Genomic DNA, 25,162 nt, shown 5'->3' with positions numbered 1-25,162 from the left:
AGGGTCGAGACCTTTCTTCAGACTGCACTGTTTAGAAGAGTTTAGAAACGGGCCAGAGACCCGGGTTTGATCCTGACCACGGGTGCTTGTCTGCACGGAGTTTGTACGTTTCGTTCTCTCCGTGACCTTGTGTGGGTTTTCTCCAAGAACTTCGGTTTCCTCACACGCTCCAAAGACTTGGTCAATTGGAGGTTAATCAGCTTGGTATAAATGTAAATTGTCCCTGGTTTTTGAAGGATAGTGTTAATGTGCGGGGATCGCTGGTCAGTCGGAGCGGACTCGGCGAGCCGAATGGCCTGTTTCCGCGCTGCATCTCTCAACTAAAGTCATCGTGCTTTATGTTACGGCGGTGAGCTCCTAATCAAATGGTGAACTCCTATTCAAATGCATGACCGCGAACATTCACCCATCCTCTGTTAAATGGAAGATGTGTGTAAACAGTAATATCGGCCTAACTCCTCTCGTTCCCCACTGGCAGCTAATAAAGGTGCAAAAGCGAACATCATTATTACAGCTGTAGCCTCGCAATTTTGTGAGGTCGTGCAAGTGGCCCGCGGAGGATGTGTGTTTTTGTAACAATCTAAAAGAGAAAGAAGAAAAGAAGAGAACTAGAGGAATTTGCAACAACAAAAAAGATCGCATCTACGGGTAAATAATTCATTAAAAAAAGTACAAGGACGTGTCCAGGCTGCACGCGATTGGCCTTTCCCGCAATCTCGTTTATTTTCCACACGGACCCATGTTTAGTTGAAAGAATAGGATATCGAGGCCTTGGGGTTATTTGTTTTGCTTGGGTAGAATGTGTGTCTGTGGGCATGGGGTTAGTGTGTGTGTGTGTGCGCGCGCGTGTGGGCGAGGGCTAGGGTGAAGATGGTGTGGAAGTTGGTGGAGGGGGTATTTGGTATTGGTGCAGCGTGTAACTATGTGCATATGTGTTATGCGTTTGTGTGGCGGGGGGAGGCTGGAGTTAAATGGTGAGTGTGTTATGTTTGAGTAAGTCTGTGTGTGAGATTGAGTGTGTGTCGGTGCCTGAGTGTGAGTGCGCATATGTGTGTGTGTGTGTGTGCGCGTGTGTGTGTGTTTGTGTGTGTGAGTGTGTGTGTGGGTGTGTGTGTGAGTGTGTGTGTGCGTCTGTGTGTGTGCGTGTGTGTGTGTGTGTGTGTGTGTAGTGTGAGTGCGTGTGTGTGAGTGTGTGCGTGTGCGTTGCGTGTGCGTGTGTGTGCGTGTGTGTATGAGTGTGAGAGTGAATGAGTGTGTCTTTGAGATTGAGTGTGTGTGAATGTGTGTGTTGTGTGTGTGTGTGTGCGTGTGTGTGTGTGTGCGTGTGTGTGTGCGTGTGTGTGCGTGTGTGTGCGTGTGTGTGTGTGTGTGTGTGTGTGTGTGTGTGTGTGGAGTGTGTGAGTGAGTGAGTGTGTGTTTGAGATTGAGTGTACAAGTGAATGTGTGTGTGTGTGTGCGTGTGAGTGAGTGAGTGAGTGAGTGAGTGAGTGAGTGAGTGAGTGAGTGAGCGTGTATGTGTGAGTGTATGTGAGCAGGAGCGATTCGTGTCGCGTTATGGATGGGAGGGGGTAAGTAAGAGAAGCGACCCATTTCATTCATAGACCGGCCGCGTCTGACCCAGTCTTGGGGGTCGGCGTGTTTCTTTCTTAAAAACCTAGATTTTTTTTGCAAAGAATATTCTTGGCAGACTGTAGGAATGTCTGGAAGCTCGGGGAATGGGGCATGCGCGTGGACTGATGTTCTAAAAAAAAAGAGAAAGTTATAGACTAAACCGCAGAAATGTAAACAAGTCTGTCGAAAAAAATAGAGAAAAAGCGCCCTGAACACACAGGTACCACAATCAGACTTCTGTTTGAAGGGACCCCGGTGCGTCCAGTAAAACAAAACTGTTGTGGCCTTATTGTACAATTAATAAATATTGCTAACATCTGTTTATGGAGATGCAAAGATTTCATTCTAACGGCCCCTGTTCAGAACCACGTCTCAGTTCCAATGCAATTCCACGGCCAGATGACTTTTCTGTTTGCTTATATTCACCACCCCTTAACTGAACTACTATTTTGACTCCAACCCCCCCCCCCCCCCCCCCCCCCCCCCACACACACACATTTGCGGTTTTCGTTTTCGACGCTTTGTTAACGAATCTCCCATTCCTTCCGTGCCCGCTTCCCTCTGCCCTCTCGTTTAATCTTTCACGAATCATGCTCTCGTCGCCCTGTCTTCCAGTTCCCTTTCCCCCTCACAATTCCTCTGGGCTACCCCCTCTTACTGATCTGTTTAGACACTATCTCGCCCCCTCTGCTTTCTCTCGCTCCCCCCCCCCCCCCCCCCCCCCCCCCCCCCCCCCCACCTCGAAAGACTCTTCCAATGTCTTCCCCTCTTTTTTTTTTGCCTCTCCCCTCTGCTCAACTTTCTCTCGCTCTCTCGCTCGCACTCTCTCCTCCCTCCCTCCCGCTTTTTTTTTCTGTCTCTGGCTGTCGCTGTAAAGTGTATGGGGAGTCTGGGCACTCTCTCTGATCCGTGATTGGAGATTTCAGGGGAACAAGGAATTCCATTCACCCTCTCCCATTCACAGCGCTCACAGCTAGAAAGCAGCGCCTCCGACACCCAACAACGGGACTGCTCCGGACTCTGTAAGTACGCACCCTTCACAACCGACCCAGCTCACAGACGCCTGGGTTCCTATCATTTCGCATTGCATATATATATATATATATAAGAGATAAATCAGCACTAATTACAAAATGGGCTCCACTCGATCAGAAACTGGTAGCGTTTTTTTTAATTTACTACTCGCAACCAAACGGTATTCCTTAACTCATATTTCGGTTTGCAGCCGATGAGCGAAAGTTTTCCAAAAACAAAAAAAAAGTTTTTCCAGATGTTGGGGGAATGTTTACCTCCGCCTGTTTGTCCGTAAAAGTGAAAGTATCGGCGCTGTCGTGACGTGATATCCTGAGCGAGTCTGGAAAGTTATTTTTTCTAAACAGAAACAACGGCTTATAAAGTTCTTGCCGAATAACGGGCGAGAGAAGGGTTCAGTTCCAGTGCGGGCGGACAGGAGCAGCTCGATTCCGCTGTTTCTATCCTCTCGCTCACTTTCTCTTCTGCCCAAGCAATTATTGATTATTTACCTAAGAACCGTTCGGGGCATCGAACCGCCGACAAATTCCGGGCACGGCTCGCGTATTTTCTGCTGTGACTGTTTATTCCAAGACCTCTTTCCTAACTTGGCATTTCCCTTAGTTTCCACTCCCTTCAATATCGCGCACCTTTCCAGTTACATCTTTCCCACCTTTCCCCACCCCCTCCCTCCTGTTCCCACTTCTCTCCTTCAATTTCACACATCTTTGCAATTACGTCCTTCCAAGCTATTCACATCCCTACCTCCCTCTCTTTTTAATCAATATATTAAGCGCGCAATCTTGTTTCCACACCGATTGACCGGGAGAGAACGTAACCCCTTATCCCTAATTTGAACTGCATCTGACACGTGTTTGAAAAAAAAAAGATTTCTCTGTTAGTTTGAGGATCACGTTTCCTTGGGATTTCGAAATATAAAAGCCAGAAGTTGATCTGTTTACCCCCAGTTATCCTGTCGAAACGGTTATTTTTTGTCAGCGAATATGATGCATCACAGCCAACGTTTCAGCTTGCGGTTGTCATTTGTGGAGGATTATTCCCGTTATTTTCTTAATAAAATAATAATTTCATTTTCTAATTTCCAAAAAATTCTGAGTTCCGAGAATGAAGAAAAATATCTTTGGTTGAATTCAGTTGGATAAAAGTGAGCTAATGTTGATTAAAGTAGCATTTCATTTACTTTCTCACTTTCATTGGAATATTTAGTTTTACGGACTTGCATCTGACGGTTAGTCGCATTGAGATGGCAGCACCAAATGTACAGGGTGAAAGACTCTTCTCTTTATTAATCCCACATTCCCCCCTCCCCGTTCACGGGGGGGGGGGGAAGTGTAGGCGAAAGAGTAATGAGCTGGGTCTGGTGCTGTGTTGAAACATATTTAAAAAACCTTAAGAACAAAGAGAGGGAAAGCAAAAAAAAAGGAATGGAATTAACTTGGAAGGATGGAAGGAAGGCCGGGATAGCAAAGCGCGCTGGCGCTGCGAATGTCCAGCGGTGCCGTGTGTGTGAGAGAGTGTCCAGTCATTCAGTGAGTCTGTGAGAAAGTTTGGACCCCGTGTCCAAAAGCGGCTGTTTTAGTTCTTCCTTACACTTTAGCCCGGAGACGACAAATTAAACCATACCGTAAATCTTCTATTATAGGTAGTAAAAACTAATTTTAGATTTCCTGTCTATTGCAGCCGCTCTCGCCTGATTGCTACCAGTCGTCAGAATGCCCCAGCGGCTTAAAAGGGCAATGCCTCGTGGGCGTTTTAATTCGCTTCAGATTTTTTTTTTTCTGAATCCAATTGGCAGACATAAATCACCGTCTCACCTGCTTTGCAAAACAATGAGAGGATAGAAATTATTCACGTTCCCTCGTTACTCTGCGCACTTAATTATTACCTGTGGATGAAGCAGGGTCCTACCAGTGCTGCGGTGAAATTCACATATTGCATTGGTACAGTAGAGGGGTGGCTCCTGTGTGGATTTGACTGGGTACTTAGATAGTGAGTGGCTTTTCGGAGCTTCATTGGCATATTAGAAGAGACGACGGATCGACTCATGCCAAAACATCCTTACTGTTTTTGTTCATCTGGTTAGGAGTGGCAGTGTGGCCTCTGAATGCATGGTTTTTAAAACACAATATTGCTCTTTGATTTATTAGGTATATCTCACATTGTAAACAAATGAACAGTGCTGTATCACTAAACTAAACCAAACTAAACTCAGCTAAGCTAAACGAAACTAAACTAAAACTAAATTAAACCAAACTAAGGGGTTGGACAGGCTAGATGCAGGAAGATTGTTCCCGATGTTGGGGAAATTCAGAACAAGGGGTCACAGTTTAAGGATAAGGGGGAAGTCTTTTAGGACCGTGATGAGAAAACCATTTTTCACACAGAGAGTGGTGAATCTCTGGAATTCTCTGCCACAGAAGGTAGTTGAGGCCAGTTCATTGGCTATATTTAAGAGGGAGTTAGATGTGGCCCTTGTGGCTAAGGGGATCAGGGGGTATGGAGAGAAGGCAGGTACGGGACACTGAGTTGGATGATCAGCCATGATCATATTGAATGGCGGTGCAGGCTCGCAGGGCCGAATGGCCTACTCATGCACCTATTTTCTATGTTTCTATGTTCCTAACCTAAATTAAAAATCAAATGAATGTTGTTGATTTTCCATTCCATTGTTTTAAGTGTGATAAAACATTTCAAACTTTTGTCCATGATCATTTTCATTGGAGATTTGATAAATTAGAATTCTTTAACAACAGATATAATACGTTCTACTAAGAAAGACGGTTTGAGTGTTTTTTATTCAACAATTGAAAACTACAATGGCATCGGTTTTTATTGTGTATGGCAGTGTGCAGAATTATAATCAGTCAAAATAAACTGATTGAGGCAGAAGAGAGATAGTAGAAACAAGGAACTGCAATGCTGGTTTACAAAACAAAGACCCAGAGGGCTGGAGTAACTCAACGGGTCAGGCAGCATGAAGAAGTGTCTCGATCCGAATCATCACCTATTCCTTCTGTCCAGAGATGCTGCCCATCCCGCTGAGTTACTCCAAAATTTTGTGCCTATCCCTGGAGAACATGGACAGGTGGCATTTCAGGTCAGGACCCTTCTTCAGACTCAGACAAGAGGGAGATAGTTAGACTGTAATTAACATTTGGGTTGAAGAGACAGGATAAGGTAGCACCTTTGGGGTGGAAGAGAGGGCAGCAACTTTGAAGAACAGCTTTTCAGAGTTTAGTTCCTAGATGCTAGTGATGGGAGGAAAAAGTTGGGAATGTCCAAACAGCTAGAAATGCAGGGAAGATAAGTTATCAGATGTTATAAGAGGTTACAGAGATGGGAAGGGGTGCGGCAATGGTGAATTTCAACCGCAAAGATGAGAATTTCAATAAATAGATATCAGTGAACCAGGAAGCAATAATGTTGCGCGACGTTTATACCTTTTAGTCAACAGGGCTTTAGGGAAACTATGATGTAGTATAATGAATCAGTCAGTGGTTTTCTTCGATTCTTCAAATCTGTAGGGCAGTTGAATTAGACTCCTCATCTTGTACGCTGTTATTTCTCTGCAACCAGTCACCATGGACTAGTGCCTTGGAGCTCTGGTACATCTGTGTGAATTGGTTTGGGGGCAATCAAAAGGCAGTGACTCATGGTCACTGGTTATGATGGCATGTGTCTACGTCAGGTTGAGGCCTATGGTGGAAATACTTTTGAATATCGGATCTCCTTTACTACAAAAGTTATGCATCCTCAAAGCAATTCATATGGATGTACCAGAGCACCAAGGCACTTGGCCATAGGGTGATGGATTACAGAGGAAGACCAGAATACAAAGTGCTTAGTCCAATCCAACTCTTCTATAGAATCACAGAGTTCTGTAAATCGTGCTGGATCATCATTTAAAATAATGCTCCAGTACATCCGATTGTTTGAGTTCATGCTTCACATATAATTTAACTTATTTCTTCTTATAGTCTAAATGTCATTGCCCTCACTCATTCTTTTTTTGTTAAATGTATTCGCTTTTTATGGGTCAATAAACTTCAATGGTCTGAAGAAGAGCCTTGACCCAAAACATTGGTCTGAAGAATGGTCCCAATCTGAAACTTCATCTATCCATGTTCTCCAGAAATACGGACTGACCTGTTGAGTTACTCCTGCACTTTGTGTCCTTTTTATTTTTGTAAACCAGTATCTGAAGTTCTAACTTCTAAACTTCAATGGTTTCTGGTACCTACTTGAATGGCCACGGGGTTGGCGGGCAGTCCATACATTCTCCTAGGTCGGCTCTTTTTTATTTTTCACGAGTGTTGCTTTCTTTCTAATCTAGTAGCACAGTAGAGTGTGACATTCTTTATCTGACGCCTTGGCTCGGTTCTGGGTCTTACTTTTCTCAACTATCTGCCAGGTTGATCATGGAGAATTGTTACAATATATTTACGACTTCTCATAGCATGGAATACAGTTTATTCCAGTTGTGTTCTCCATGGCATGAGTCATGTTAGAAGTGCGTAATATTTATTTTCCTTTGCTCTGCAATAAAAACCCCAACAATATAAATATTTGGAAACAAGCGGTATTTTGGATGCTGATCTTGCAATGACTTTGATATCTTATCCCTGGAACATTGTTATTCCAGATGTTGGAATTTGCTCATGTTCTTGCCCTCAGTGTCTGTGTTCTTGCCCTCATTGTCTGTGTGCCTCTGTGTCATGCATCACGCTTTTCAAGAGTAGGGAGGTAATAAATGACTTGCATAGCTCATTGTACTGGGAAATACTTGACTTGGATAATTAGATCAAAACATCATAGTAAGAGAACTTAAAGGTTACAGAACACAAAACAGGCCCTTCAGCCCACCGAATCCATGCCAAGCAATCCCTATTAGACACAAAGAGCTGGAGTAATTCAGTGGGTCAGGCAGCAACTCTGGAGACAAGGAATGGGTGACATTTTGGGTCGAGACCCTCCTTCAAGCCCCTTATGTTACTTCCATGCCAATCTCGCCTATTTATTCTCCTCACGTTCCTATAAATTCCTCTCAGATTCTACCCACCATCGGGGTAATTTAAAGGGCCAATTAACCTACCAATCAACATATCTCTTTGGGAGGATATAGGAAGAAAGCACACAATCACAGGGAGAATGCGCAAACTCTGTGCAGTTAGCTCCGGGCATTAGCATGGAATCCAGATCTGTGAGGCAGCAATTTTACTAGCTGTGTTACTCCACTACCTAAATCCCAGGCAGAAATGTGCATCGTAAGACACACTTTGGCATGCTTTTGTAGTACCAACACAATCGGTATTAATATATTATTTGAGCAAAATTAGAATACACTTAAAAATGTATTCCATATTCAGGACTGATGTCTTAGAGCTTGCTATTGCACTATTCTGACTCGAGCCTGGACAAGTCAAGTTAGTCTGAAGGTTGACATCATTACCACATCCAGTTTGGCATGAGTGTATCAGAAAAGGAAGGGATAAACTAGAAAATTTCATTTAAAGTCCCTTTAGACATTAAACAACTAGAATGTAAACTGAACATGCCTTATTATTGTAAATGTCATTAAAAATATAAAGGTTACTGCAAATTCATGAAACAAAATTAAGTATACTCATTATGATATCATAAAATATGAATGTTATATGCCTATACAACCATTACTCCTAATTTTTGAAATAATGCTAATCATGTCACTTAATTATGATTTCAACATCAACTTATTAATACTATGTAGCGACTCCATCAAATGAGATATTAATCATTGGATTCATAGTTCTATTCTTCTCTGACACATAGTTCCATACATAACTCAACGTTATGTTTAAGTATTTAAGTATTGAAATATTCTGCAACACAATATAACATAACTAGGTAGAAAATTTAAGGAGAAAAGTCTTGAAGTTTAGCTTATTTGAAGTAGGCATTTGAATTAAAGTGGACTCACCTTTCAACTTCCAACATACTTCTGCAAATATTTATTTCTAATTCTGGTCCCTCTGGGCAACCTGACTAGACAGCACCTTGGAATTTTCAAGTTGTTTGTTATCTGTAAACTTTGCTTTTATATTTGATTGTACTAACTTGATTGATGAACCAATTACTCTAAATTAATCTAACCATAATATGGTTATTCTTTGAAAAAAAAAAGTAATATTTTTTTACCACCAAGGCTGTTTCATATACTCCTGGAACAAATATATATATTTTTCATGGATGTACTAAACACAAATTCTATTTTAAAATGTGTGTTTAAATATTACACTGTTGAATAGTCATAAGCCAGTGCAATGCTATTCCTGCATGTTTTGATGCTCGCCATATTTACGTTTAGCCTGACTTGGCCTCTCAGTCAATGTAAAATATTTTATTGTTGCTGTTCGGAAAAGTGCATTGCGTTTTCCTTTGATATGGGATAATTTTTATCCTTCAATTCATATGCTAAAAGAAATGTGTAGGAAGGAACTGCAGATGCTGGTTTACACCGAAGATAGACACAAAAAGCTGGAGTAACTCAGCGGGTCACAAAGCATCTCTGGAGAAAAATAAATGCCTTGACCATTATCACAATGCTAAATGTGGGATCTTGGTGTCTGAACCATTGTAAGAACAAGTAGACGTATAAATACTATTTTACAATTGTGACTACACTTTGAAATTTACTATGAAGTCTCTTGATGCTCTGGGAGGTTGTGACAATGCTATATAAATGCATTGCTCGGTTGTTAATTTCAGCAACCTATTGTGCGTTGAGGTCTGTGGCTGACTGGAAAACAGATGGGATCCCAGAGGAAGGTAGAGTGGAACAAACACTGCGCACATGGAATAGTTTGGCTTAAACTCGGGATTGGCACTAAATGCTTCATGTGCTTTCCAGAATGAAAAGAAAGGGAAAGCAAACAAGAAATTTACAAAGACTAAGTAAATCTGATTTGATATGACGTGTGATATGTCCCAAATATGTACCAATTTTAAGTACCAGACTGTCTCATCTGAGTGCAACCAAAATAAATGAATTTGTTAAAAAAATGTTAAACAGTCTTAATGTTAGAATGTTAAACAGTCTTAAACTCTGGCTCGCTGTGTTTCAAATTCGTTTGATCAATTTAACTTTATTAGAATTGATTAATTCATCATTTGAAGAATTAGTGGCTATTTATTATGAACACAATTTATTTTTCTTGGTTTTATTTTTTTGGTTTTCAGTAACTTCTGTAGGATGCAGTGAGGGCAAACATTTTATTTTTCTGAAGCGTACAAATTAAAGTGCGAGAAATGATCTGAAGCCATACTCTATCATATTGCAACAATTGTAGCAATCATTTAAAACATCTTTAAAAGGAACTGCAGATGCTGGAAAATCCAAGGTAGACAAAAGTGCTGGATCGTTATGGATTATTAAAAAATATCTTAATGTTTTGACAAACAATAAACCTTATAACACAGTGGAATGGAATTATTGCCATCTAAAATAATTCAGTTAAAATAAAATCTCTTTGAATCACTGGGGAAGATCTCACAGTGTGTTTTGGAAGGACATCCCTCTGCAATAGTTAGATAGAGCTCTAGGGGCTAGTGGAATCAAGTGATATGGGGAGAAGGCGGGCACAGGTTATTGATAGGGGACGATCAGCCATGATCACAATGAATGGCGGTGCTGGCTCGAAGGGCCGAATGGCCTCCTCCTGCACCTATTTTCTATGTTTCTATGTCTGTGTTTCTAATTCAGCATCTTAAAATTACCTCATTTTGTGAAGATGGACAGTCATATGTCATAACCTGCTAAACATGAATGACAATCAGGCTTGATTAAAAGTAACAATATCAATTATTTTGGAAACCCCGAACACCCGCCCTTTTCATTCGGTGGGAAAGAACATAGAGAGCCCAATAACTTTTTTTGTTATACAGTATAATGATATAACTAAGCAGTTTCCCTGACCTGGCAATGGTTCGAATCCAATGAAACCAGAGAGGTAAAGATGCAGAAACACTAATCCGTGCAATTCGTTGTTTTAGCACACGATGACACTATCATAGCATCTGAATAACAATGACTTAAAATTTCCTTGGGGGATATATCAAGGCGTTTGGAGAACTCGCCATTAGTAGTGCGCAAGCTGTAACTGGGAGGAACGTTGTTTTCAGTTCCATACCCCCAACAGGCTGAGTCGCAATGCTCGATAGTTTTAGCCTCCTGAAATCAGGAGTTCTGAGTCGACCACCCACGGGTTTCAAATTACTGGACCTGCCCCAGAAAAAAAAAACTCAGAGCAGAAAGTTAGGGCTCCTACTTCACAAGGTAAATAATCTGTTTAAAATGCTCTTTAGTACAGGCATGGTGCTCAACCTTGGGCCCAGAAGGAGAAATACACGCTCCAGTCGGAACATGACAGTCGGCTCATTTTTAATATTTCCTTTCCGCCTCCGTTTTCTCTCTTAATCCGTCCTAAATATTCTTCGTTGTGGTAAGGGCAATGGACCATTGTGGGCTCTACCCTTCCTTGATCATCATTTGCATATCGTCCATTAATATATTTACCTTTTATGTACCCCTTCATACCCCTGGTCTCCCTCTTCCGTTTCTCCAGATATGCTGCCTGACCCGCTGAGTTACTCCGGTATTTTGAGTCTATCTTCGGTGTAAACCAACATCAGCTGTTCCTTGATAGACGCGAAATGCTGGAGTAACTCAGCGGGGCAGGCAGCATCTCCGGAGAGAATGAATGGGTGACGTTTCGTGTCGAGACCCTTCTTCGGATTGCATCTGCACTAAATGTTCCTTTTATTTCTCTCCGGCGACCTGATGTAACCCTAGTTCACTGCTTCCTTCACAGTGACCCACCATTAAATGTAATTTATGATAAGAAAAACAAATGATCCCAGAACATTTTTACAGACTCAGTTCACCCCAAAGCAGATTACACGCAGTTCGGTAGCTTTAAAGTACAATTATGTGGTAAACTGGGAAATGTGGCGAATAAAATGAGTTAATGTAAATGGATGCTTGGCCAGTGCTCCACAAGTCCATGACATGGGGCTCAACAAATCCCTGCAAGCGCCAATAGTAAACAAAAACTCATTCAGATGATGTCATGTCAACACATAATACCCATTCTAATTTATTTTAATTTCGTCTCCCCTGACTCTCATGAAGAAGGGTTTCGACCCGAAACATCAACCATTCCTTCTCTCCAGAGATGCTGCCTGTCCCGCTGAGTTACTCCAGCATTTTGTGTCTATCCTCACATATAATCCAATCCTCGAGGGACGTCCGTGAAGCAGTTATGCCTTCATGGCAATCGAAAGTTTCAGATATTGTGCGCTGCTTACGTTATCTTCACTCTAAACCCCCAATTGGTTTAATGCCTTTGTGGTGGGATTTCGAATTATAATGCTGGGTCAATGGGACAGTCCTCTGGATACACGGTACAACAGTTAATCACTGCGTCCCGTTAGGGCAGGATAATAATCAGATCATCTACTTTAGTGATATAGGTTGAGAAATAAACATAGTCCAAAAAACCCGGGAGCTTCCTCCTCCTTTCTGTGATGCTAATGGCTGAATACATCCACACAACAAGACAAACCTACCATAGACACAAACAGCTGGAGTAACTCAACGGGTCGGACAGCATCTTTGGAGAAAAGGAGTAGGTGACGTCTCGGGTCGAGACCCTTCTTCAGACTGAGAACCAGGGGAAAAGGAAACGAGGCGGTGATATAGAGAGATATAGAACAAATGAATGAACGATATGGAAAAAAAAGTAACGGTGATAAAGGAAACAGGCCATTGTTAGCCGTGGGCTCGGTGATAACGAGTTACAGACAATGAGACTCAACAAGACGACTTTAACATTAGGTCAACGACTCGGGTGGGGGAGGGACGGAGAGAGAGGGGATGCGACGGTCACTCGAAGTTAGAGAAATCAATATTCATTCATTCAATATTCATACTGTAAGCGGCCCAAGCGAAATATGAGGTGTTATTCCTCCAATTAGCATTTGGCTTGGCCTCACTCTGGCAACGGGGGAGGCCCAGAACAGAAAGGTCAGTGTGGGAATGAGAAGGAGAACTAAAGTGTTTGGCGACCGGGAGATCGTGTGGGTCCATCCATGTTCTCCGGAGATGCTTCCTGACCCGCTGAGATACTTCAACACTATGTGTCCTTTTAAGACAAACTCAGCCTTATTTTAATGTCACCTATGACTGTGTAGCGGTTGCCGGGCACACTACTGGAACACATTCCAGCTTGTTGTGTTCAAGTCTTTAGATTGGGATTTGTCCATTGAATCGCATACATGATAAGCCTCTTGAACATAGCTTAGCTTTCACTGTTCGCTAAAATCCTGGCTGATACATTATACACTCGCCCTGTCACGAATTTGAGGCGCAAGCACATTTCGAGTTGTGCCTCCAACTTAATAAGCAAGGCTACGAGAGAATATTGTCATAGAAACATACAAAAATGGAAAAAACAGGTGTTCATTCGGGCCTTCCATTCAAGTCGGCACCGCCATTCAATATAATCATGGCTGATCATCCAAAATTTGTACCCCGTTCCTGTCCCCCCAAATCACCTTGATTCCGTTAGCCCTAAGAACTAAATCTAATAACTCTCCCTTGAAAACATCCAGTGAATTGGCCTCCACTGCCTTATGTGGCAGAGAATTCCACAGATTCACAACTCTCTGGGTGAAAACATTTTTCCTCGTCTCAGTCCGAAATGGTCTACCCCTTATTCTTGCACACCCCTATGTCGGCATGTCTCTATAAATGTCTTGTATTCATGGCCTTGTTGCCGGAAATCGCATGTGGTCGACATCATTCACCAGACCTTATATTTCAGTGTAATGTTGCATTAACGATATAAAACGGTGTAAATAGAAACACAGTCATTGATCAAGAGTCTGAAATTTACAAGCAGAAATATTTGTGCTGCACTGGCCCCAGCAATTTCTCGTTATCCATTTAAAGTAGGGGCTTTGAATGGAAATATACATCTAGCATTAAACATTGCATTGGACTCTAGACCAGTGCTTTCCAACCTTTTTTTGTTCATGGTCACCTTGGGGGTCTTTAATTTTTCTGTGCCCCCCCCCCCCCCCCCGACATTATTAGCGGAAAAAAAGTACTTCAATATTATAATACCTTCCATAAAAATATCAGTGTCTATTAATTGCACATATGTTCTCTTTTATTCTATTCCACAAACATCAAAAATATTTCAAGTACATAGATTTAAATTTATTAGAATTGAAATTTAGGAGGCCCCCTTCATTGAACCTGTGGCCCCCTAAATCCCAATTTTTTTTCTGTGGCCCCCCTGAAATTTGCCATGACCCCAGGTTGGGAATCACTGCTCTAGACCTCCATCTACCAGAGAGACACCATCCTGTGTGTATAGAGACTGATATTGTATTGGTCGTGTGTCTGTGACCTCTGCCTTGTGTTAAATTCTATACAAACTTTCTTCCATGAATGTTGGCGCTGAGATATATTTCAATTGACCATCTTAGTAGCTGGCACTAAAGTCTATATGTTTTCGTGTGCACATTTGGCAAATTATCTTATTATTGTCAGATAAGCCTAATCATCAGCACAGTCCTAAACCAGTACAGGGGACAATCCTGACTGAGGCCGGGGTTCATTGAAGTGAAGGTGCACAAAAATGCTGGGGCAACTCAGCGGGTGCAGCAGCATCTATGGAGTGAAGGAGATAGGCAACGTTTAAACGTTGCCTATCTCCTTCACTCCATAGATGCTGCTGCACCCGCTGAGTTTCTCCAGCATTTTTGTGTACCTTCGATTTTCCAGCATCTGCAGTTCCTTCTTAAACACAAAGTCCATTGAAGTCATTTTACTTCCCACTGCGCATACCTCGTTTTGTACAGCTGATGTACAGTTAACCCGGACCTGCAAGGTTGATCATAATCATCATGTACCACCTTCCCTAGAAGATATTTTACTTTTTGTAAACCCGCGACATTCAATCTCAATGTGTTATTAAGATAAGGAGGCAAAAAAGCGAACGCACAAGCTCTCGTCCCCCATAGCAGGTCTGAAAAATGGACACCTGATAACACAGAAGGTTGACACAAAAATCTGGAGTAACTCAGCGGACCAGTCAGTGTCTCTGGAGAAAAAGAATAGGTGACGTTTCGCGTTACTTCAGAAGAGGTATTCCGACCTGAAGCGTCACATATTCTTGTTCACCAGAGATGCTTTGAATTACTCCAGCATTTTGTGTCTCTCTTCGGTGTAAACCAGCATCAGTCTGAAGAAGGGTCTCGACCCGAAACGTCACGTATTCCCTTTCTCCAGAGATACGCCACCCTGGGTGTAGAGAGACAGAGATTGTATTGATCGTGTGTCTGTGAACTCTAGAGTCGTGTCTGACCCGTTGTGTGTCTGACCCGTTGAGTTACTCCATCTCTTTGTGCCTATCTTCGGTTTAAACCAGCATCTACAGTTCCTACCTACACATTTCGTCTGCAGTTCCTTCCGGCAGCGAATAACACTGGGCTTGTTTGAAACAGCACTGGGCAAGTGATACATAAAGATATTTTCGGTTTGCATGGTTTGCATGGTGAACTGCAACAATATTGATTCTTTAATACTGCTAATGCCACTTAGGTCAAATTGGTAGCATGATACACCTTAATAATAATAATTCGGCAAAATTCAAGTTTCATAGTTTCATTGCCGATGGGCAGGAAGGATCTCGACCCGAAACACCGCTGATCCATGCTCTCGAGAGATGCTGCCTGACCCGCTGAGTTACCCCAGCTTTTTGTGTCCTTTTAACGCGCGCTATAACTTCGAATCGCAAGGTATCTGATCCGGGTTGTGGAATAATGGTCAGATCGAACAAAGATTAACCTAGTTGGTTCCAACCTCGGTTCACTTTAGAAATAAACAACAAACATCTTAAATTCTGAAGGGTCGCGGCAGGGAACTTGTTAGAGTGGCGCATTGAAAATAAAGCATTCAACGTTGAAAAGCAAAATGCAACCGGATATGATGGAAATACGAAATAAAAACTGACATTGCTTGACATACTCAGCAGGCCAGCCAGTTTCTACGAAGGGAGAAACAAAGTTAAAGTTTCAGGTCAAGATACTAGAGTAACTCGGGGGGTGGGTCAAGCAGCATCACTGGATATCATGGATAGGTCACATTTGGGGTCGGGACCATTCTTCAGACCTTTTCTGGAGAGAGAGAGAGAGAGAGAAGCACAAAATGCTGGAGTAACTCAGCGGGGCAGGCAGCATCTCTTGAGGGAAGGAATGGGTGACGTTTCGGGTCGAGAGAGATGCTGCCTGACCCGCTAAGTTACTCCGGCACTTTGTGTGTGTGGGTTTTTTTGTTGTTGTTGTAAACCGGCATCTTGTTTCTAAACTTTCAGATCGATGAGCTGTAACCTGACACAGACCCAATCTGTTTGATCGGATATGCACACGGGTATGCAGGGAGCAGAGGGGTGTTGGATATTCTTGTTAATGGACATTTCAATGGATATTTTTTTTAAGGCAGAGATTGAAAGATTCTTGATTAGTGCGGGCATCAGGGGTTATGGGGAGAAGGCAGAAGAATGAGGTTGAGAGGGAAAGATAGATCAGCCATGTTTCAATGGTGGGGGTAGACTTGATGGGCCGAATGGCCTAATTCTGCTCCTATCACTTATGAACATATTTGGATTTGGGCAGGCAGATCAGGATTGATCTTTACATCAGACGTTCGGCACAGACATTGTGGGCCGAAGGGCCTGTGTCCGTGCTGTACCGTTCCATGGTCCCCCCCACCACGGTGGGTTTGTCCGGTATGATCTGTTTTTATTATGGACACAATCAGGACGTTGGTGTGACAGTCTGGCCCATTATTTATCTGGCGCGGCCGGTCACTGCATCTCCCACGCGAATGCCTTGGAATCCACTCTGGTTTGTCGTGGCAAATGTTTAAGTGTTTGCTTTAGTTGTTTGTCGTTGCAAATACTTATGAATGGTCTCCTTTAAACCGGCGGATTATTATTCAGGTGTTTGGCTCCGTCTTGCACTAAAAGAGCGTTTGACATTAGAAACCGCTTCAGTTACACACACATACACACACATTTATCATCATTTGACCAAATTGCCCATTAAGTGGTTGTTCTTTTCCATAACATAACGCAGGACTTTATAGCGTTCAATGTGGTTATTGTGTCTCAAAAAAATGCATTGGACTTCAGTGTAATCATTGCTTCCAGCTCTTGTGCTATGTCCTGAAGTGGTGTAGCGGTAGAGTTGTTGTTTTAGCCTTACAGCGCCAGAGACCCGGGTGAGATCCTGGCCCCCGGGTGCTGTCTGTACGGAGTTTGTACGTTCTCTATGTGACTGCATGGGTTTTCTCTAGGTGCTTCGGTTTTCCCCCGCACTCCAAAGACTTATAGGTTTGTACGTTAGACGCAAAAAGCTGGAGTAACTCGGCGGGTTTGTACGTTAATTGGCTTCTGGAGATTGAGGGGTTGGACAGGCTAGATGCAGGAAGATTATTCCCGATGTTGGGGAAGTCCGGAACAAGGGGTCACAGTTTAAGGATAAGAGGGGTCTTTTAGGACCGAGACGAGAAAAACATGTTTCACACAGAGAGTGGTGAATCTCTGGAATTCTCTGCTACAGAAGGTAGTTGAGGCCCAGTTCATTGGCTATATTTAAGAGGGAGTTGGATGTGGCCCTTGTGGCTAAAGGGATCAGGGGGCATGGAGAGAAGGCAGGTACAGGATACTGAGCTGGATGATCAGCCATGATCATATTGAATGGCGGTGCAGGCTCGAAGGGCCGAATGGCCTACTCCTGCAACTATTTTCTATGTTTCTATGTTTCTATGAGTAGGATAGTGCTAGTGTACTGGGGTGATCGCTGGTCGGCGCGGACTCGGTGCCCCGAATGGGCCGTTTCCACGTTGTATCTCTAAAGTCGAAAGTAAAGTATATCGCTGACTTACAGGGACACATTAAACAGTCACATCACAGCGCAGGGCTGTTTGACCGGGGCAAGACAAGGCTGGAAAAAAACGTGCAGGGACTAAGCAGTCTGAGAATAGTAACGGCTTGCAAAAATGGCGATAGGCACAAAAAACTCAGCGAGACAGGCAGCCTCTCTGGAGAGAAGGAATGGGCGACGTTTCGGGTCGAGACTCTTCTTCAGCCAAAAGCGGTGCCTGTTATATTAGAAATCGTGGCCGACTGATTGTGGTGTTCAGAACACATTTGCTGTCATAAGAAAGAGGGAGAAAGGCTGGCATACGAATACTAGCTCATTCAAATGAAAATCCCCCAACGAAGCAACTACATATTGTTTAAGAAAATGTGCACTAATTTTTGCAATAACAACAAAAAATCCCTCAATAGAACTCCAGACTATCTAACACCGCCAAAAAAAAACACCTCTTCGGGTTTCGACTCGAAACGTTGCCTATTTCCTTCGCTCCATAGATGCTGCCTCGCCCGCTTAGTTTCTCCAGCATTTTTGTCTACCTCTTCAGACTATTCACCTTCTCACCCAGCCATTGCTACGTTATGTGTAGGAAAGAACTGTAGATGCTGGTTTACACCGAAGATAGACACAACATGCTGGAGTAACTCGGCACGTCAGGCAGCGTCTCTGATGGAAAAGGATTAGGTGACTTCTCAGGTCGAGACCCTTCTTCGGAATGAGAGTCAGGGGTGAGGGATATTAGAGGAATGAAAAGGTTAAGAGGAAACCAGAGCCGGCACCGATGACCAAGGCACGTTGTGGGCTCCACATTCCCTTGCTACAAATTTTGTCGCGTCCACTGAGGTTGCAGGTGGTTGCCGGAGGTTGCAGGTAGTGGAAGCAGGTCGGGAGACTGACACAGACCTCCGGGATCCTCCGGTAACCGCACGGAAACCTTGGATGGGGCGCAAAGCCTCCAGAGGTTTCCGTTCAGGTTTCCTAAGTGGGACAGGGGCAAACAGATCTTACAATAACAATAAATATCTTACACTAAACATCTTGCACTAAACAGTTACCTAAAAAAAACTGGAGTGACTCAGCGGGACAGACGGCATCTCTGGAGAAAAGGAATATGTGACATTATGTATTAAAGGCCTCGCTGAAAATTGACATCTAGGGCATCAGCGAGACTGAGATCTCTTTAAGGCTGTCACTCCGTGATATCCCGGTTAGTTATGTCGCTACGATGCAGAAAATAAGCCTCTGGGTATAGTTTCAATTATGGCGTTTCTCCCACTAAATACAGGGAGCACGGGGCAGATCAGACCGCTGGGAATCTAATTCATCGGTGCAACTATCAAATGGAGTTTCAAAATAATGTAACGAGTTAAAACAATTTGCACAAAACCTCTGAGATGGAAAATAGGTAGAATCCTCCAAAGTCTCTGTTAATTAGACCTACCTATTTGTTTATTTCTATATGAACAAATTAGTCTCGACTATGCAACGGTGAGATTAGGAAACCATTTCATTCAAGATCCCGAGCGGCGCTCAATAAGCGGACAAATGCGGGCGGATTTAACAACAAAAAAAAATCACAATTTAAAGTTTGAGTCTGAAGAAGGGTCTCGACCCGAAACGTCACCAATTCCTTCTCCTCAGAGATGCTGCCTGTCCCACTGAGTTACTCCAACTTTTTGTGCCTATCTTCGGTTTAAACCAGCATCTGCAGTCCCTTCCTACACAATTTAATGTTTTACAGTATTTGAAACTGCTCATTTAACGTTATCGCTGCGATTAACAATTATACATTTCAAAGTTTTTTCGGATTTTAAACTATGTTTTAAAATACAAAAAATGAGTTTTATTCAGGGTATTGGCGTGGATACGTATTTTGTTTTTGATCGCTGCTCTTCGGGAAAAAAAGTAGAACATACAGTGGCTTGCAAAAGTTTTCATACCCCTTGAACTTTTCTACATTTTGTCACGTTACAACCACAAACGTAAATGTATTTTGTTGGGATTTTATGTGATAGACCAACACAAAGTGGTGCACAATTGTGAAGTGGAAGGAAAATGATACATCGTTTACAAATTTTTTTACAAATAAAAAACTGAAAAGTGTGGCGTGCAAAAGTATTCAGCCCCCCCTGAGTCAATACTTTGTAGAACCACCTTTCGCTTTTTGGGATATGTCTCTACCAGCTTTGCACATCTAGAGACTGAAATTTTTGCCCATTCTTCTTTGCAAAATAGCTCAAGCTCAGTCAGATTGGATGGAGAGCGTCTGTGAACAGCAATTTTCAAGTCTTGCCAGAGATTCTCAATTGGATTTAGGTCTGGACTTTGATTGGGCCATTCTAACACATGAATATGCTTTGATTTAAACCATTCCATTGTAGCTCTGGCTGTATGTTTAGGGTCGTTGTCCTGCTGGAGGGTGAACCTCCGCCCCAGTCTCAAGCCTTTTGCAGACTTTAACAGGTTTACTTCCAAGATTGCCCTGTATTTGGCTCCATCAATCTTCCCATCAACTCTGACCAGCTTCCCTGTCCCTGCTGAAGAAAAGCATCCCCACAGCATGATGCTGCCACCACCATGTTTCACAGTGGGGATGGTGTGTTCAGGGTGATGTGCAGTGTTAGTTTTCCGCCACACATAGCGTTTTGCATTTAGGCCAAAAACTTCAATTTTGGTCTCATCTGACCAGAGCACCTTCCTCCATATGTTTGCTGTGTCCCCCACATGGCTTGTGGCAAACTGCAAACGGGACTTCTTATGGCTTTTTTTCAACAATGGCTTTCTTCTTGCCACTCTTCCATAAAGGCCCGATTTGTGGAGTGCACGACTAATAGTTGTCCTGTGGACAGATTCTCCCACCTGAGCTGTGGATCTCTGCAGCTCCTCCAGAGTTACCATGGCTGCTTCTCTGATCAATGTTCTCCTTGCCCGGCCTGTCAGTTTAGGTGGACAGCCATGTTTTGCAGTTGTGCCATACTCTTTCCATTTTCGGATGATGGATTGAACAGTGCTCTGTGAGATGTTCAAAGCTTGGGATTTTTTTTATAACATAACCCTGCTTTAAACTTCTCCACAACTTTATCCCTGACCTGTCTGGTGTGTTCCTTGGGCTTCATGATGCTGTTTGTCACTAATGTTCTCTAACAAACATCTGAGGCCTTCACAGAACAGCTGTATTTATGCTGAGATTAGATTACACACAAGTGGACTCTATTTACTAATTAGGTGACTTCTGAAGGCAATTGGTTGCACTGGATTTTATTTAGGGGTATCGGAGTAAAGGGGGCTGAATACTTTTGCAGGCCACACTTTTCAGTTTTTTATTTGTAAAAAAATGTTAAAACCATGTATCATTTTCCTCCCACTTCACAATTATGCGCCACTTTGTGTTGGTCTATCACATAAAATCCCAATAAAATACATTTACGTTTGTGGTTGTAACGTGACAAAATGTGGAAAAGTTCAAATGGTATGAATACTTTTGCAAGCCACTGTAGACAGGATAGACACAAAAAGCTGGAGTAACTCGGCGGGTCTGACAGCATCTCTGGAGTAACGGAGAAAAGCATGCCTGGAGCAATTCCAGAGATGCTGTCTGACCCGTGTCTAAACCAGCATCTGCAGTTCCTTCCCACACAGTGCATACAGCACAGGCACACACAATGTCTGTGCCGAACACGATGCCAATGATAAAGTGATCTCCCCCCCGCCCGCCTGTACAGATCCATACCCCTCAATTCCCCGCAGATCAATGTGTCTGTAAGTGCCACTATCGTCTCTGCTTCCACCATCGTCACTGACAGCGTGTTCCAGGCACTCGCCACCCTCTGTGTAAAAATGTACACATCTTTAAACGCTGCCGCTCTCACCTTAAAGGTGTGGCCGCTAGTCTTTGACGTTTACACTCTGGGGAAAGGTTCTTTCTACCCTAGTATGCCTCTCACAATGTTATATACTCTTATCAGGGCTCCCTTCAATCTACGACGCTCCACCCAGAGGGAGGGGGAGAGAGAGAGAGTGAGAGAGAGAGGAGAGAGAGGGGGGGGGGGGGAGATAGAGGGAGGGTGGGGGGGGGGGGGGGGGGGGGGGGAGAGAGAGAGAGAGAGATCGTGTGCGCGAGAGAAAAATAGAGAGATAGATGAGAAAGAGAGAGAGAGAGAGAGAGAGAGCGAGAGAGAGATAGTGTGGAGAGGGAGATAGTGTGTTAGTGAGAGCGCGAGAGAAAGCGAGGGAGAAAGAGATGGAGGGGGGGGGGAGAGAGAGAGAGAGACAGAGAGAGAGGGAGCGAGAGAGAGAGTGAGAGAGAGAGAGAGAGAGAGAGAGAGAGATTGAGAGAGAGAAGGTAGACAACATGCATCTGAAGAAAATGAATAGTTGACGTTTCGGGTAGCCACGTTGCCTGAAACGCCACATATTCCCTTTATCTAGAGATGCTAGGTATTGGATAAATGGCATTAGGGACTATTTTAATGTAATTATATCTTAAATGCACGATTGGGGCAGCGAGCATAGCTCAGCAGTAACTCACCTCCTGCCCCGCATTCCATCCCCATCGTCCATCTCGTGTTACAGCTGCCCTGTTCCATGGTGGGGTGTGTGTGTGTGTGTGTGTGTGTGTGTGGGGGGGTCTCACTCACTTAAACCATCGACATCAGTTCACCCGAAGACAAACACTGGAGTAACTCAGCGGGACAGGCAACATCTCTGGAGAGAAGGAATGGATGGCGTTTCGGGTCAAGACCCTTCTCCAGACTTCTTCACCCCCTACTCTTGTAAAAGAAAAACAATTAAGACATTGGACAACTTTTGGATTATCCCTCCTCTGTTACTAGACTCGGTCGAGACTTCACTGAGCTGAGAGGAGGGTGGCGCAGCGGTCGAGTTGCTGCCGCCAGCGCCGGAGACCCTGGTTCGATCCCGACTATGGGTGCTGTCTGTGTGGAGTTTGTATGTTCTCCCCGTGAGCGTTGGTTTCCCTTTCCCCTGACTCCCAGTCTGCAGAAGAGTCTCCACCCGAAACGTCACCTATTCCTTTTCTCCAGAGATGCTGTCTGTCCCACTAAGCTACTCCAGCATTTTGTGTCTACCTCCGGTTTAAACCAGCATCTGCAGTTCCTTCCTACACAAATGCTGATAAACAGAGGATGTGCTTGATGTTCCATTCCCAGGATGAACGATGCCGAGATATTGCCGATGATGGGAGTTTTGGGTCATCCATCTGTGACAAAGAGGAAGATAGTTAGTTTTGACCAGTATAGAAACATAGAAACATAGAAAATAGGTGCAGGAGTAGGCCATTCGGCCCTTCGAGCCTGCACTGCCATTCAATATGATCATGGCTGATCACCCAACTCGGTATCCTGTACCTGCCTTCTCTCCATACCCCCTGATCCCTTTAGCCACAAGAGCCACATCTAACTCCCTGTTAAATGTAGCCAATGAACTGGCCTCAACTGCCTTCTGTGGCAGAGAATTCTACAGATTCCCCACTCTCTGTGTGAAAAAATGTTTTTCTCATCTGGGTCCTAAAAGATTTCCCCCTTATCCTTAAAATGTGACCCCTTGTTCTGGACTTCCCCAACATCGGGGACAATCTTCCTGCACCTAGCCTGTCCAACCCCTTAAGAATTTTTTAAGTATCTATCATGTTCAGGGACTGGGCTTTGGCCTGCTCTACCAGTCTAGGCTTATGTATGTACTTCACCATTTCATGACAAAACGTGTAGGAAGGAGCATAGACACATGCAATGCTGGAGTAACTCAGCGGGACAGGCAGCATCTCTGGAGAAAAGGAATAGGTGACAGTTTCAGGTCGAGATCCTTCTTTGGAGTGAGAGGAGAGGGAAACGAGGGGTATTTATTAGGTGCAAAGAACAAATGAATGTAAAAGTATGAAAAGAACAAACTTGGATTGTTATATCTGGTGTGTCGGAGGCTGAAAGGTATAAAAAATGATGAGAGGCATAGATAGGGCCGATAGTCAGAGTCTTTTTTTCCCCCAGATGGTGGAAATGTCAAACCCTAAGGGGCTTAACTTTAAGGTAGAGGAAAAGCCCAAAGGAGGTTTAAGAGGCAAGTTTCTTTTGACATGGAGGGTAGTATATACCTGGAATGCACTTCCAAGGGATGCAGTGGAAGCAGATACAATTGCAAAATTCAAGATACATTGAGACTGAGATGTGAAAAGGCAGGAAATGAAGGGAAATGGAGCCTGTGCAGACAGATGTTAAATTTACACCATGGTTGGCTCAGTCAATGTGGGCCGAAGGGCCTGTTCCTGTGCTGCACTGCGCTAACTAACTCCGTTTCTCTTGCCAGGGACGTTGCCTGAAATGTTAAGTAGTTTCAGCATTATACGTATTTTTACCGAGATTCTTGTGTCAATATCCCATTTGTTCTCTATAAATAAAAGCTGCATGGCTTGGAAATCTGACATAAAAACAGTCTGCTGGCTATACTGAGAGAGCATCTGTGAAGGGAAGCAAAACAGAGTAACGATCACCATTCATCAGCCATTTTTTATTGTGACTTGCTGTGGTGGTTTTACTTCCATTATCACAATAGTGACTGCCGTTCAAAACCAGTTCATTGACGGGCGGTGAGGCCACGTTTAGAGTATTGTGTTCTGTTTTGGTCACCATGTTAAAGGAAAGATTTTGTCAAGTTGGAAAGGGTGCAGAGAAGATTTACAAGGATGTTGCCTGAACTCCAGGGCCTGAGGGATAGGGAGAGGATGAGCCAGCTAGGACTTTATTCTTTATGAGAACCTGAGAGGTAACCTTTTTACACAAAGGCTGATTGATGGGTGTATGGAACGAGCTGCTGGAGGATGGAGCTGAGGCAGGTACTACCACAACGTTGAAGAAACATTAATGCAGGTACATCAATAGGGTAAGTTTAGAGGGATATGGGCCAAATGTAGGTAGGTGGGGCATGTTGGTTGGAATGGGCAAGTTGGGCTGAAGGGCCTGTTTCCACACTGTATGACTATGACTATGACTGCAAAGCATTTGGGACATCCTACACTCATCATATACACCATTTGAGCTTCTATTCCATTCTTCCATTGTTTCAGACTAATATTAAAAAAAACTCAGCACTTGCAACAAATAATTCTTAATTTGTTTTCGCAAGAAAAATGGGGCAGAGGCTCCAATGTTATGGGTGCAGTGGTGATATCTGCTCTGGGGTCAGTATGTGCTCAACCTGGGCGTGAAAATTGACTCTCAGTTTGCGAGGGTCCTTTTGGACAGCAATGGTGGCCACTTGAAATTGTCAAAGGCTCGTGTTAATATCAAATGAGGAGTTGCAAAATCAGGAGCTGTTTAGTAAATTTGATAAGATTATTTGGAAAATGTGCTCTTGAGTTCTGATTGGTATTAAGCATGTACAGTAAACTGACCAGATATCCTAACATAAATTGCTAGGTCTGGTAAGGACAATCTGAGGCATTTTGTGAAACAATAATTTCAACAAAACCAGATTTTTATGATTCTGTCATCCTTGTTGTTTCAGATTCAGATTCAGATTCAGA

At 43.4% G+C, this 25,162-nt stretch overlaps 1 protein-coding gene across 17 annotated transcripts in view; it reads left to right on the top strand.

Moving 5' to 3' along the window:
* The first annotated feature begins 2,467 nt into the window (after positions 1-2,467).
* The window catches only part of erg (ETS transcription factor ERG), a 211,580-nt gene continuing 188,885 nt past the window's right edge, over positions 2,468-25,162 (top strand). For 5 of the 17 annotated variants that reach the window (XM_055645143.1, XM_055645145.1, XM_055645152.1 and 2 more), the window contains exon 1: positions 2,471-2,633. The gene's annotated coding sequence lies outside the window, so the exon portion shown is untranslated. Of the gene's footprint in view, positions 2,634-25,162 lie in introns of all 17 variants that reach the window. The other 12 variants (XM_055645160.1, XM_055645159.1, XM_055645149.1 and 9 more) reach the window with 5 other exon arrangements.

The sequence above is a fragment of the Leucoraja erinacea genome, chromosome 13 (assembly GCF_028641065.1).
Source record: "Leucoraja erinacea ecotype New England chromosome 13, Leri_hhj_1, whole genome shotgun sequence".
In the NCBI taxonomy this organism is placed as follows: domain Eukaryota; kingdom Metazoa; phylum Chordata; class Chondrichthyes; order Rajiformes; family Rajidae; genus Leucoraja; species Leucoraja erinaceus.
Note: the sequence above shows the minus strand (reverse complement) of the source record. Positions and strands in the feature narration are given on the sequence as shown.